Below are 15568 nucleotides of genomic sequence, written 5' to 3'. Positions count from 1 at the left end.
GGAACACTGAGCTCATTAGCTTAAAGTGGGCCTCCTAGAAATCTGTATCCCTCTCATAGCATTTCTCACATAGCGCAGCAATTAAAGCCATGCAATTCATGTCATGCAGGCAAACATAATCCTGCGAAAACAAGGTGCTTACTTATTCAGACCCCAGAAGAACTAAGACTGCTGCATAAGATTGCTAAGCAAAGTTTTGTTCTTGACTTTGGGCTCCATAGCTGTCCTTAACATAACAGCCGGATAAAGAGACATTTAGCTGCTTATCTCCAGGCCAAGAAGAGCTCCACCTGCTATATTTATAGGATTTTAGACGAGGTATGGTCTGAGCGTTCATGATGCAGCTGTGCTGAAGCTAAACAGGTCTGGATTAGATCGTTTGAGATGTATTTGTGTATCAGGCTGCTGTTGAAGTGGAAAACCAGAAAAGCCACAGGTGAAAGCCCAACATTCTCTCACGATGTCAAACTGAACTCACGCTCTGAGGTATAAGCATCCCTCTAATATTTCCACATGATGATGAGGCAGTGTCTTAATATGTACTGGGATCTCCGAGTGCTCGGGAACTGCATAACATCAGGTGGGGAAATGAATGTGCGTGAGGAAGAGGAGAGGAATGAAGAAAGAATAGGTGCATGCTTGATCTGTGCTGGAACCCAAAGGCTGTGACTAAAAGAGAAGCAAGATTTGTTGTGTATGTTAATGCTGTGTGCCCCTCCATCTTATGCTCAGGCTCCACATAAGTGTAAATAAAACCGTATATCTTAAAGGCGCCACAGTCTCCGCAGGCCTTCATTCTGAGGAAACTGAACCCTGGGTAAGCTCTGGGAGCCCTGGATTCCCACACTGCTCATAACGATAGTAATTTGGGGAAATAGACAGAAGTAGCTATGTTGCATCTAGCTTGAATCTTTTAGAAGTGCGAGCCATTATTTACCAATCCAAGCAGTGAGCTGATGTATGAAGTTCAACCCCTCCTAGTTGTTGTTTTCCTTGCGATTATTTGCCTACTAGAATGCAAGGAAAGGGTTCGGCATGTCATCACCTGCTATTGACATAAAACAACTGATTCAGACACATAGTTATAGGGTGTCTGAATAAGAGTATAATTACTATAGCAGCTGCTTAGCAGATACACAGAAAACCGTCTGAGCTTTTAATTTAACTGCTAAAGCTAAGGATAGGTTGCCCCAGCAGAGCAGTAAACTACGATGAACTGTCAGTTTTCCGGGATGTTCTCATTACTGTCACATAAAGTAATGAAATACTCGGAAGGGAAAAGATTGTGTGTGAAACTGCTGGGTCTTTTCCGTTAATAGGGAAAAGATTATTAGGAGGCTACTTTGCCTCACCCACCAGAGCCCAGTACAAACTTGCTAACTGGAGTCAGTTAGTCTGGCCAGGAGCTGAAAGAATCAAGGTCATCACTGATGACATTGTGCTGTTTATATACTTTCAATGATCCAGAATTTTGAACTTCCCAATTGCTCCAAAAAGGACTTCTGTTAGGAAAGGAAAGGTCAGTTTGAGTGACATTTTTGTACTTGGCAATGGGGACACTTGGCACTTATAATGTTCGGTTGTGGGTGCACGCATTGTGATACTGCTGAGTGACAAAGCACACTCTATTATTATTATTATTATTATTATTATTATTGGAAGATATCACTAAGCATCAGCTAGTAGCACACCATCGTCCATAAATTATGGAGTTATTTCTGTTGGTGGTGTTCAAAACTCCACGCTCGTCTTGCCTATCCACCTGCAGCCCTCTCGGGGCCAAGCTAGATGTGTACCTGCATATCTGCCTCCTTCATATATTTTACGGGGAATGAGTGGTTAGTGTGCATAATAACCTCCAACTCTGCATATTCACCAGGTCTATTAGAGAATGTGTGCACAATCATTTCACGAAGAGGAAATTTTGCACCTTTCCCAGTCAGTATACTGTTGCACGCCATCCCGATCTGCCATGTCTGTAGCACAGCACAGGGGGCAGGAAAATCCTGCACTGGCCATTGCATGTAGGATCATGGGGCCTGCAAACTCTCTCCCTCTGTTATATCCCTTTGGGCTAAAGCAGTGATGGCCAAACTTGGTCCTCCAGCTGTTTTGGGACTATAACTCCCATCATCCCTATCTAACAGGACCAGGGAATTGTAGTCTCAAAACAGCTGGAGGGCTAAGTTTGGCCATCACTGGGCTAAAGACTAAGCTAGGAGTCTCCAGGTCCAGGATTTATCTTGGTCAGGGCCGGATTTAGGTTTGATGAGGCCCTAAGCTACTGAAGGTAACAGGACCCTTTATATGTCCAGCTGTCCTTTGTCAACAACAAATTATCGCTGTCTTTTGTGTTGAATATATGCTATGGACCTAATAGGTATCTAAAGCCATTTGCACATAACAAAATATGTATTTTATCAAAATAATTGTTGAACTGAAATACACTTAAGAAGTCTTTTTCCTTTTGTCTTCTTTTTTTGGGGTATTATTTTTCGTTCTTTTTTTAAGGAGAATATAATGTTTTATATTTTTGGTTGTAGTTTATGTTATTATGTTTATATCCTTGTAATTTTGCTTTTGTATTTTCTTCTGTTTTTGTATTATCCATTTATTTTATTCAATGCTTGTTTGTATCATGTATAAGTATAAATATATTTTTTTTAAAAAAGAAAGAAATACAATTAAGAAGAAGTATATTAATAGTGAAATACAGTGGTACCTCGGGTTAAGTACTTAATTTGTTCTGGAGGTCCGTACTTAACCTGAAACTGTTCTTAACCTCAAGCACCACTTTAGCTAATGGGGCCTCCTGCTGCTGCCGCGCCGCAGCTGCATGATTTCTGTTCTCATCCTGAAGCAAAGTTCTTAACTTGAAGCACTATTTCTTTGTTAGCGGAGTCTGTAACCTGAAGCGTATGTAACCTGAAGCGTATGTAACCCGAGGTACCACTGTAATTAATAAACTCTAACTTAAAATGATTGGGGGCCCATTAGTTACATCATAGGAGCCTACACAACACAAAACACTGTTGCTGTGTGTAGGTTTTATTTTATTTGTTATCTTATATTTTGGAAATGTGCATCCAGTGTTTTTTTCCCTTTAAATTTTTTGGGGGCCCCCAAAAGAGTGGGGCCCTAAGCTATAGCTTGTTTAGCTTATACAGTGATACCTCGGGTTACATATGCTTCAGGTTACATACGCTTCAGGTTACAGACTCCACTAACCCAGAAATAGTGCTTCAGGTTAAGAACTTTGCTTCAGAATGAGAACAGAAATCGTGCTCCAGCGGTGCGGCGGCAGCAGGAGGCCCCATTAGCTAAAGTGGTGCTTCAGGTTAAGAACAGTTTCAGGTTAAGAACGGACCTCTGTAACGAATTACGTACTTAACCCGAGGTACCACTGTACGTAAATCTGGCACTGATCTTGGCCTCCTTTTACAGGTAGGCCTGGAGCTCACATCACTTCAGGCAGCAGGCGCATGGGGTGCGCACCCTCGCTGTCATTGAGACCCTGGCGGGATAATGAGGGACAGGAAGACTGCAGCATTCAAAGCATGGCTCCAGATATTAGGGAAGTGAATAATTGCATCTGGAAATAGCCTGTGTGTCATTAGCGGATCAGTAATAACAAGAATGACAAGCAGCAATCCGACTGCAGTGATGAAAAGGTGCCGGACCCTCCGGGGGTTGTTGCAAGTCATTAGCAGCGCATTTAAAAAAGGGAAGGGAAGGAAAAGTCCAGAAATTCTGCAGCTCTCTGACATTGCGAAAGGTTTAAACAATGTTTTACTCATTACCACTCTAATTTTACCATGCTGCCGTTAATTAACAAGCCACATGCAATGCTATTCATTCCTCCTGGCTCCTGTTCCGCCGAAACCAAAGTGGAAGTTAACATCAGGAGAAGGGAGATAGTTATAATTCTAATTAAAGCACTTGCCACACAAACGGGGATTAAGAGTGATGAAAGGACTCAGACACAAAGGAGCACACAGCTGAAACTGCAGAAGGCACAATGGCACTGTTAAAAGTCATTCCAACACATATGGGTTTAGGGAAGGGGAACCGCCGGCCTTCTGGATGCTGTCGGACTACAATTCCCATCATTCCTGGCCATTGGCCACGCCTTGAAGTCCAGACATCAAAGGACCAAAAATAAAAAACCCACCTGATATCATTTGTGATGCCAAGGGATTTGACAGGTTGGCAGCCCCTCCCATCTGTCAAATTTGGCCTGTGAGGCAGATTCTGATAAAGATCTGGCCCATGGAAACCAAAAGGTTCCTCAGCCATGCTATACACCTTTACCTAAGTTCCATCTGAACTCAGTAGAACTTACTTTTTGAGTAGACGTGCATAGAATTGTGCAGGATCCAACCAAATATTTTGGCCACACCGAACTTTGTCAGAGCTTGTACAGCTTCTGATATCTTGTGTGGAGGTTCACCTTGTGCCTGGAGGTATCTTTCAAAGCCTACATCCTCCTGAATATTTAGTTACTGGGGGGGTCAGCTGTCAATCTAACTGAGCTATGGTGCACCTGCAGCAGCACAACCAGATGCCTTTATCTGTCCCAGCTGCAACAAAACCTGCTTTTCCCACATTGGTCTCTACAACTATAGGCTTCCAATGGTTTGACCTCACCCCCAAAGGCTCACTTCCCCATTGTTTCCCAAGATGGACAGATGTCAACAGACTGGCTTAAATGGCTTTATTGCAGATATTAATATTGCAACTGAATGCCTAAAAACTGATTCATTTTGAAATACACCATTGTCCAGACCCATAAGTTTCAGTGTCAATTCAACAGTTATACTTAACAGGCTTTAAAAGGGGATTAACATTCATGCAAGTAAAGGCTTATCAGTGGGATCCAGGAAGTCGGGCTAGATAGACCATTGGCCTGATCCAACAGAGCTCTTGTTCTTCTAATAGGAGGTGGGATCAGCCTAAGGGAGCTGGGCATGTTTAGCCTGGACAAGAGGAGGTTAAGGGGTGATATGATAGCCATGTTCAAATATATAAAAGGATGTCACATAGAGGAGGGAGAAAGGTTGTTTTCTGCTGCTCCATAGAAGCGGACACAGAGCAATGGATCCAAACTACAAGAAAGAAGATTCCACCTAAACATTAGGAAGAACTTCCTGACAGTAAGAGCTGTTTGACAGTGGAATTTGCTGCCAAGGAGTGTGGTGGAGTCTCCTTCTTTGGAGGTCTTTAAGCAGAGGCTTGACAACCATATGTCAGGAGTGCTCTGATGGTGTTTCCTGCTTGGCAGGGGGTTGGACTCGATGGCCCTTGTGGTCTCTTCCAACTCTATGATTCTATGATTCTATAAGTATTGTTCAAAGCTTTACTAACCAGAGCTTATTCAAAACAGGTACAAAACGATCAATGATTTAGACAAATAGTTATGTAATACATATGCTTATTCAAGCACAGGCTCAGCACCATCTTAGAAATATTATTCCAAACAGACCTAGAATCAAAGGTCTCTCTCTCTCTTACAGCCTCCATCCATCTTGCATTCCAGCTTGAGGCTCATTTGTACATACTTTGTTCTCACTGTGGCTTCTAGAAAAAGACTTCTAAACAGCTAATTTTAATGTTTTGCTGGAAGCCGCCCAAAGTGGCTAGGGAAACCCAGGAAGATGGGCGGGGTATAAATAAATAATGATAATGATTATGATTACTACTACTACTACTACTACTACTACTACTAACTCCCTTAAGATGGAGATTTGCATTTGAATACCCTCATGTGATCTAAGGTTAAACACTCATGTGAGGACTACCAGAGAACAACAGCAGTTATTTATCAACTCAGCAAGAGCTCAAAGAGTTCCCAGTGTGCTGCCATGGAAAATCCCCAGTGTTAGCAATACACAGGCACTCTCCATTTCAGTGTCAATTCAACAGTTATACTTAACAGGCTTTAAAGGGGGATTCACATTCATGCAAGTAAAGGCTTATCAGTGGGATCCAGGAAGTCGGGCTAGATAGACCATTGGCCTGATCCAACAGAGCTCTTGTTCTTCTAATAGGAGGTGGGATCAGCCTGCACATTATCAAACTGGATGTGCAACGTTCCTGACACACAGAGGCTTGAATTAGGTTTTAAGATGTTTTAGCCGGCAGCTCTGCGTTTGCCATAACGTCATGTTCCAGCCACGAGCTCGTTTTTCAGCCGCATTGTGACAACTGTGATTCCAGGCACAAACATTTATTTCCCCCGCATCCATTACAATCTCTCCAAGGCAAGGACTCCTTTCACCACGAGAGTTCAGAAGATGAAACAGCAAGAAATGGGCACAGCTTCCTTTTGAGTGGCACATAGGAGGGCAGAATTGATTTTCTTTCACTCCCCCGGTTCCACAGATCACATCCTTTCTCAGGCCTTCAAGCAAATGCATCCTTTCACCACAGGCCTTCAAATAACAACAACCAGAAAAGGAAAAAAACTTGGGTAACCAGAGAACAAAGCTTCCGCAGATTTATAATGGCCAACATTTTTCTTCTCTGGAGCATTTTTCTCTTAAATGGTATCCTACCCTGGAAATATATGTAAGGAGATAGCTTCCACCCCTCCTTCAATGCGAGGAAAATGACTCTTCAGCGCATTCTAAAGCCTCGAAGATGAAAGAAATCTTTTAAGGGTACCTTTTGCATTCACATCGTGTAGATGGGAGCAAGATCGTTTATTGCAGTTTCCATTGCTCGACACGAAGCAAATCAGCTGTTTAAGTGCTTCCACATGAGTCCTGCTGCTAGAGTCCACAAGTTTGAGATTCCCCAATTCCAGTGATATCGTTTCATTTCCTGTTGCTTTCTACCAGTCATATGAACGCAAGAATTGCCCTGCTGGATCATACGAAAGGCTCATCTAGTCTTGTATTCTGTTCTCACAGTGGCCAACTGGATGCCTGTTGGAAGCCCACAAACAGGTTCACAAAAAAGCAACCCTCCTGCTTGAGATGATACTGGAAGAAAGGCAGCCATCATGGCCAACAGCCCATGGCAGATGCATTCCCGAAGGATGACGTCAATCCTTTGCAGCCATCCAGGTTGGAGACCATCACCACATGTCCTGGGAGCGAATTTCACAGTTTTAGACACGTGCTGTGTGACAGAGTTCTTCCTTTTGTCCAGGCTTCCTCAAACTCAGCCCTCCAGATGTTTTTGGCCTACAACTCCCATGATCCCTAGCTAGCAGGACCAGTGGTCAGGGATGATGGGAATTGTAGTCTCAAAAACATCTGGAGGGCCGATTTTGAGGAAGCCTGCTTTTGTCAGTCCTGAATCTCTCAGCATTCAACAAATTCTAGTGTTATGAGGGAGGGAGAAAAGCTGTTCTCTGTCTGCTTTTCTCCTCACCTTGCACACTTTCCACGAACTTCTGACTCACCTTTCTTTGAACTGAAAAGTTGCCCACTTCGGAACCTTACTATTATAATTCAAGGACACGTTCTATCCCTATTTTTAAAGGGCGCATCCCAGCCAGGTGAAAACACCCAAGAAGGTTGCAAGACAGGGCTAGTGATAGTCTGGCTTGGGGAATAGTCAGAGAGACCTGGAGGACTACATTTGCATGTCGTGAGTTCTTCGCAGTGCTTTAACAGAAATGCTCAGAGTTCCAGGTTCTTCAGTGCAGTGCGGTATATTTATTGTGAGCTATATATACACAAATATATACAATAATCTACAGTCTATAATACACGAGCAGTTCATATAGTCAGAGTACCTGGCTGCACCCTAAGGCAAATAGGAAGACCTTTCTATCTCTCTCTCTCTCTGACCACACTCTTCTACACCACCCACTTACTGCTGGACAAGTTTCCCTTTTAAACCGATGACAGTCAATCAACTGACAGCACATTACTGCTGAGTCTTTCTGACCCAGCACTTCCATAGGAAGTATTGCAGGCTGATTGCATCAGCCAGTTGCATCAGCTAGCAAACTCAAGCCTGCAGACTTACTATCTCACACAGCATTCTGTGAATCCCGACACCCCATCCTTGCTCTACAGCAGGCACCCCCAAACTCAGCTCTCCAGCTGTTTTGGGACTACAATTCCCACCATCCCTGACCACTGGTCCTGTTAGCTAGGGATGATGGGAGTTGTAGTCCCAAAACAGCTGAGTTTGGGGGTGCCTGTTCTACAGGGTGTGACAGCCCCACCAGTTTAGTTAGATTTCCCCTCTAGAAAAGCAAAGGAGTTCTGTGGCAAGGGGTTCTTGCCTCAAACAGCCTTAAAAGAGGATCAGGCAAATTCATGAAGGCTAAAGCAATCAACAGCCGCTAACCATGATGGCTGTTTCTACTTCTTCTGTCAGAGGCAGCATGCGTCTGAATACCAGATGCTGAGAATCACAGGCAGGCAGGGAGCTGCTTGTGGCCTTTTTGGTCCACATGAGAACAAGTTGCTGGACTAGATGGGCGATTGTCCCCCTCCAGCAGGCTCTCCTGCTTACGTTCTTCAATGTGAAGGTTGATGGAGAGGTCTCCTCCTCCCATTCTGCTCCGATTAGGAAATTGAGAAGACCTCTCTGCATGGCTCTCATTATTCCTCTAATTATTAGTCTCTCTTCCATGAATAATAGATTCAGCCGTGAAAAGTAATAACGAGAACAAAAATATTAGGGGCCTTGAGTGACACGCTGCCCTGACCTTTGCATGCTCCAGCGACCCAAGCTTCGAAATTGGGTAAAAAGCCAGACCTTTGCAAAAGCCACACACTGTGTCTGAGCGGTGCATACTTGGATGAGAAAGAAATTGCCAAATAAATAACAAAATGTGGAGAAATGCAGTCCCAGCAGAAGTGTGGAAATTGGGGACGGCAGCTGCAATTGCTTTTAATAAATTGCTTAAATTTGTATTGTGTTCCTTGAGTTTTGCTTGAAACTGTGGAGAGGTGGGTCTGATCCTGAAAAAGATTGTTTTCTTTTCCAAAAAAGAAAAGATCTCCTGGAAGAAAAAAAAATGATGGATTGTTGTTGTTGTTGTTGTTGTCGTCGCTGCAGCTGTTGTTTAAAGCAAGCTGGCTCAAATCCTTAATACACAAAAATACCCTGCAAATTCTTTATTGTACTGTATGAATCTGCTCTGACCTCGTGTACCTTCCCTGTCATTCATGCTTGATATAAACCAATGCTGCAGAGAGCAGGGGGGGGAGGGAGAATCTCATACATTTTGCCTGTAATTATCCTGTTGGCATGACATGACCTGCTGATTCCATCCCTATTGAGATGAATATGAGCAGTTTGTGGAGCAAGATTCTGCAAATGCATTAAATCTTGAAGCCTCCCACCTATCACCCGTTTTGCTCTGGTAGCACTGTCACCCCTGGGACGCAAGAAGTCCTGCACGCCATTTGCAAGGGATCGAGAGGGAACAAGTGGCAAAAACCTCTCAAATCCCCCAGCTTCCCATTAAAGGGATCATACATCCCATTCCATCTGTAGTGGACTTCCCTGGCTGATTTTGGAATGGGTTGGTGCCCAGGTACCAACATCTCAACCCAGCTGGGGGAAATTCAGAAGCAGCTGCCATCTCTATTTATGATGACTATTATTTTATCTATTGCACTTATATCCCAGCTGTCCTCAAAGGTGGCATCCATAGCTTTCTTCCTCCCCATTTATCCTCACAACAACCCTGTGAGGTGGGTTGGGCTGACAGGCAGCGACTGGCCCAAGGTCACCCAGTGAACTTCATGGCTGAGTGGAGATTTGAACCCTGGTCTCCCAGGTCCTAGTCCAACACTCTAACCACTACACCAAGACTGGCTCTCTAGATTCCCCAGTTGAGCTGGGAACTCTATGTGCAGCATTCTCTCTCTCTCTCTCTCTTTCTCTCTCTGTGTGTGTACATGCATGTGCATCCCCATGTACATCATTATCACAATGCATATTCAGATGTGAGGTATCTGATCTGGATCTCATTCAGGTCACATGGCATAGGGTGGAGTACACGTTGCCCAAACAGTCTTATGGGCTGTGATTGAACTGTTGCATGTGACTTACTATATCTGGCCTGAGGCTTAAGGCCCAGGGGTCAGCAAACTTTTTCAGCAGGGGGCCGGTCCACTGTCCCGCAGACCTTGTGGGGGGCTGGACTATATTTTGAAAAAAAATATGAACGAATTCCTATGCCCCACAAATAACCCAGAGATGCATTTTAAATAAAAGGACACATTCTACTCATGTAAAAACACGCTGATTCCCGGCCGGATTTAGAAGGCGATTGGGCCGGATTCAACCCCTGGGCCTTAGTTTGCCTACCCATGGCTTAAGCATTTATGGCCTCTTTAATTTGCCCCCCTCTGCTCATTCCTCACATTGAAAGTCATTGACACACAATTCATGGCCTCTTCAATTTGCTGCCCAACGTGGATGGCAATGTTTGTTTCCAGATCTGCACGTGTCTCTAAACATGTGAATATCCTTACTGAAGATGACTGCAAGCCACAGAAGTTATTGGAGTGGATACAACTGCTCCACAACTATTCCTTTGCAGCTACTCTGTTAATGCTAAAACTGCTTTGTTCAGTTTGGGAAAAAGTTAGCAAACATCAATAGATGCCAGGTTGCTTAGGGAAATTAACCAGAACCATACAACTTAGTAGGCTTAGCATTTTTGTTTATACAAGATTGCTAAAAGAATAAAATGGCTTCTTGTGCCTTGGACGGGAATATAAAATAGTAAAATGATTGGTCGCGACAAATTAGACAGGCTACCCAACCCACTGTTCCTAACACAAAGGTATAGGGTCGGTGTTTAGAAACCCAGCAAATCTGTGCTGAGACTAAATCAACCAGGAAAGAGAAAGGAACACATGGAAACAGACAAGCCCCCGCTCTCCTGAATGCTAGAGGTGTGTGAGATTAGTGAAATAAAGAAAATAGAGAGAAATGAAAAGATTGATGCACAATAGTCCCCTGTCTTGTGGAAGAGGGAGCACAGATGAGTAGTTTCTTTTGGTTATCATCATGACCTGAGTGCCCAAAGTCATGGGTGCCTCAGGGCAGCAGGTAACAGCTGGGTTATTTCTTCACAGATGGCAGGGGTATTCTTTTCCAGTAAGCCACACCAAGTGCCTGTTACCTCTGCTTTTCTGAAAGCACCTGCAACCAGCCCTCAGTGACTTCCACCACATCTGCTTGGTGGTCCTAGTTTTATTTCCCCTCAATGAGGCTCATGCTTAGCTTAGCCATGTCTGATTCCAGTCTATGTTATTAGGAATCCTCCAATACATTTGAAGAAAAAGAGGACATATAGTGGTATTATAGTGGAATTATTATGTTCTAGTAATATTACAGTGCACCTGCTGGTCGTCACCGTCAGGCTCTCTGCAGCAAAAATAACTAAAGGGAACTCAAGTGGAGAGTTTCAGCAGACGTCCAGGTCCAGGCAAGAGCTCAGCTACGTGCAGGACCCTGGACAGCTCCCAGTGGAGTCGGCTGGGTATTCTCACACAAACTTCGCACGTTCAAATGTTCCTTCAATTTTGTTTTCATGAGTGAGTGGGGTGGGTGGATGTTTTGAATCAGGTTAGCCATATTGACTTGTGTGCTTTTGGTGGATTCTTGTCGTATCTTGTTGGGCTGTGTATGTGATAAAGGGGAGCCATACTGGAGTGAAGGCATCTTCTTGTTGGTTTCTGTTTCCCTCACTGAGCAGCTTCTGGTAGTCACAGGACTATGTTTTCATTCCACAGTCCAGATACTGTTGGATTCCCATGGGAAAGGGAGATGGGATGTGACATTTACTGGTTTCCTGTTTCCTTTGTACTGTCGTTTCTTTGTGGAGTTGCTCTCTGCTTCTCACAGAGACAAGATGTGTATTTGTATGCTCTCAGCATAGCTTAGTAATAAAGCTTAGCAATGTAGCCATACCTGCCTCATCCTTTCGTTGCGGACTCGGGATTATACTCTGCTGGGCTCAAGCCAAGATGAGCTGTATCAGCTTGGAGGACCGGAGCTGAATTTAACTAACACTTCTTCCATTTGCCCTAGGCCAACCCCAACCTCTCTCACCACCAAAGGAACACAAGCGAATAGCAAAGAGAACCTACACAAACGACGCTGACATAAAACCCCACACATTCATTAAGTAAAATAGAAACATTGCCACCAGACCCCACCCCCACCCACCACGGCCCCCTCCACCTCTTCCCCCCTTTTTCTTCCTAATGTAACACTAAAGTCTCAACAAATGAAACTGACCTGTAGAAAATGTAACTTGAAAAAAGAGACACTGCACATACTTTTGTAAACTAAGAAAGAAGAAGAAGAAGAAGAAGAAGAAGAAGAAGAAGAAGAAGAAGAAGAAGTTCCTTTAACGGCCAAGCACCCTAGATGTCTGGATGCTATTTTTGTCTGTGCTTAGGAAGCCTTCATAGTTAAAGGGGACTTGATTGAATTAGCAAGCACCGGCTCCAACAGCGTCAGGAAGCGCCATTGTGGCTCTGTTGCTCTTTCTGGACTGAAGTTCTAGGACTCAGAGGGTAATGACAGCCCGACTTAGCTCTGGGAGGTGGTGGTAGTGCAGGTACCCGATGCTCCTCATGTGTGGAGCTTCTGGGGAAATGAGGTTCTTCCAGGTTTGGTACTGATTGGAATCCCTTCCCCTGTTTTGTTTCCTTGGAGTTTGTGCTTTAATCCTCCAAATGTGGAATATCCAGCTCTGAAGCCATGGCCAATTGGTCCAGATTACTAAGAATTCTGTAGAACTGGGCTGTTAAGTGAAGAACTGGAGGTGCAAGCCAGGTGTCAGTAGCCATAAAGTTAAGGTTCATAATTTTTTTTTAAATTTAATTTTGTATTGAATCGTTATGCAGATACAAACGAAACAAAGTATACAAACATTTCAACTGAATGAAAAAAAATACACAAAAAAGAAAACAGAGGAAATGCAAAAAGTAAGAACATATGTATAATACAAGGTAACTATAATAGACGTCCCAGAATGTCATTTCTTTACTGAGATGCTGACCCTTCTCGGGTAGATTTCTTTTTATTATACTTTTGGTTTTTTGACTTCCATCGACCACACAGTGATTCATTTCCTATAACTAAAACAATTTCTCTGTCTTTCAATATATTCCTCATCTTGGTATAAGGAGACAGAATTGATCAAAAATTGTCGTTGCCTAGGCACAGATCCCAGTCTGGTCCAGTCCTCCAGGGTCAGGGGGAGCCAATGGGCAGCTTGCAAATAAGTCCACCAAGGTTGCTAGACTTCAGAATGTGTACTAGGTTACTGAGGGCTGGTAGAAGAAGAATCAGCTCTGTGGAAGACGAGTGGGATATAAATGGAATGAATGAATGAATGAATGGTGAACATTCCTGTGGTCATCTAACCACACTGGTTGACTTGCAGACAGTTCCCAACAGCGATTTCCATGAGCAGTATTGGGGCACAAAAAGAGCCACTCTGAATCAAGTATGGCTTTCTGCATGCTGCCAAACCCATGGAGACTTTCAGCATGAAGGATTCTACAGAGCCTGAGTCAAGACCTTGGCACGCTCCTGTTACTTTCAGCTTTTAAGAGGCAGATAAAAGCATTCAAGAACTCCACTGAAACCGCAAACACAATGCCCACCCTGCAACACGCATGAATCATGCAGTGATTCTAAAAGCAGCAGTGATGTGTTAGAGGGTCACATTAGCAAAGCCGGAAAGTGGAGGCTTTTATATATGCAATTGTTGCGGCATTTGTGAAGTGAACACCAGCTGCTCCGTAGTTAGCTTTGTTCATTCCAGCAAAGATATTTTTATGACCTCTTTGCCGCAACCATTTATTCATTAAGCGCTTTTTTGAAAAGGGGGGAAAAATACAACCCCCATCACGATGCTGGCATTTGTTTGCTTTTCTTAAGGATTTTGACAGCATCGCAATGGAAACATTTGGACGGAAAGGAGAAAGGAGAGTGATGAATAGATAACAAACACATACCCTCTACTTTAGGATGGGAGAAAAAGTGTAATGGCTCTGCTGCCAACAGCAAATGTTGGGCACCATCTCCACCTCATGTCCCAAGTAAAGTGTGGCGCTACAAAATGCAGGGCATGACGTCATCACACTACAGAGTTCCCAACCCCTACGCAAGTGGTGGCCAAGAAAGAGTTTTGTTTCCCATTCATATAACAAAATGTATACAGTGGTACCTCGGGTTAAGAATTTAATTCGTTCTGGAGGTCCATTCTTAACCTGAAACTGTTCTTAACCTGAGGTACCACTTTAGCTAATGGGGCCTCCCACTGCTGCCGCCACACGATTTCTGTTCTCATCCTGAAGCAAAGTTCTTAACCTGAGGTACTATTTCTGGGTTAGCAGAGTCTGCAACCTGAAGCGTCTGTAACCCAAGGTACATTTTTTAAAAAATACATTAGGGCATACCTATGCTTCTGAACAAGGAATGGGGGGGGGGGAGCATGTTTCTTGGAAACTCTACCTAATTACTGGAAAATGTGCACATTGCCCAGAGAATGTACAAGATGTAGTCAAAATGCACATTCCCCAAGACCTGTTGGGATTATGTATTGTTATGAGTTTGCAGTGGGGTGGGTGGGTAGCTTGTATCCTGAGATCCTTCTAATGCCTGAAGCGTCTGTAACCTGAAGTGTCTGTAACCTGAGGTACCACTGCAAACCACTTGATTGTAGTAAAACTTCAAAGTGGTTTACAAGAAATATTAAAATTGTTGATAAAACCCAGATTTTTTAAAAAATGAAAAACACTTGAAGATAGTCTAGTTTAAAAATTAACAGTAAAAAGAAAAGAAAAAGATTAAAACATGTCAACATGTATGGGTCAGGTTAAAAAAAAGGTAAAGGACCCCTGGCAGTTAAGTCCAGACTTGAATGACTCTAGGGTTGCAGCGCTCATCTGGCTTTACTGGCTGAGGGAGCTGACGTTTGTCCGCAGACAGTTTTTCCGGGTCATGTGGCCAGCATGACTAAGCCGCTTCTGGCGAAAACAGAGCAGTGCAAGGAAATGCAGTTTACCTTCCCACCGGAGCGGTACCTATTTATCTACTTGCACTGGTGTGCTTTCCAACTGCTAGGTTGGCAGGAGCTGGGACCGAGCGACGGGAGCTCACCCCATTGCGGGGATTCAAACCAGCAACCTTCCGATCAGCAGGCCCTAGGCTCAACGGTTTAGACCACAGCGCCACCCGCGTCCCGTATGGGTCAGGTTAGACTTGCCTAAACAAAAATGTTTTAAGCAGATTCCTGCTTGATGTCAATAGGCAGGCAGTTTCAGAGTGCAGGTGATTCCACACTAAATGTTCGGTTTCTTACCACAATAGATAATGGATATTATGGGGGAGATAGGAGAAGGTATGGGAATGCTTCTATTGGTGGTGTTACAGCACCCCAGCTGCACCCTGGGCTCTGTGCTGTGTGAATAAAGCAGTGCCTGGCCAAGTCAGGTTGTAGTTCTCTGCTTGCACAGCCCTTCCCGTTAACTTATTTCTGCTATCAGGTGAAAAATCCTTATTCACGCCCCCCCCCCCGTTGCCTTCCACCAAAACAGAATTCCCTTTGTATCCCCCTCAA

This window comes from Podarcis pityusensis (genome assembly GCF_964106645.2).
Source record: "Podarcis pityusensis genome assembly, chromosome: 2".
In the NCBI taxonomy this organism is placed as follows: domain Eukaryota; kingdom Metazoa; phylum Chordata; class Lepidosauria; order Squamata; family Lacertidae; genus Podarcis; species Podarcis pityusensis.
This window is presented reverse-complemented; position numbering follows the sequence as displayed.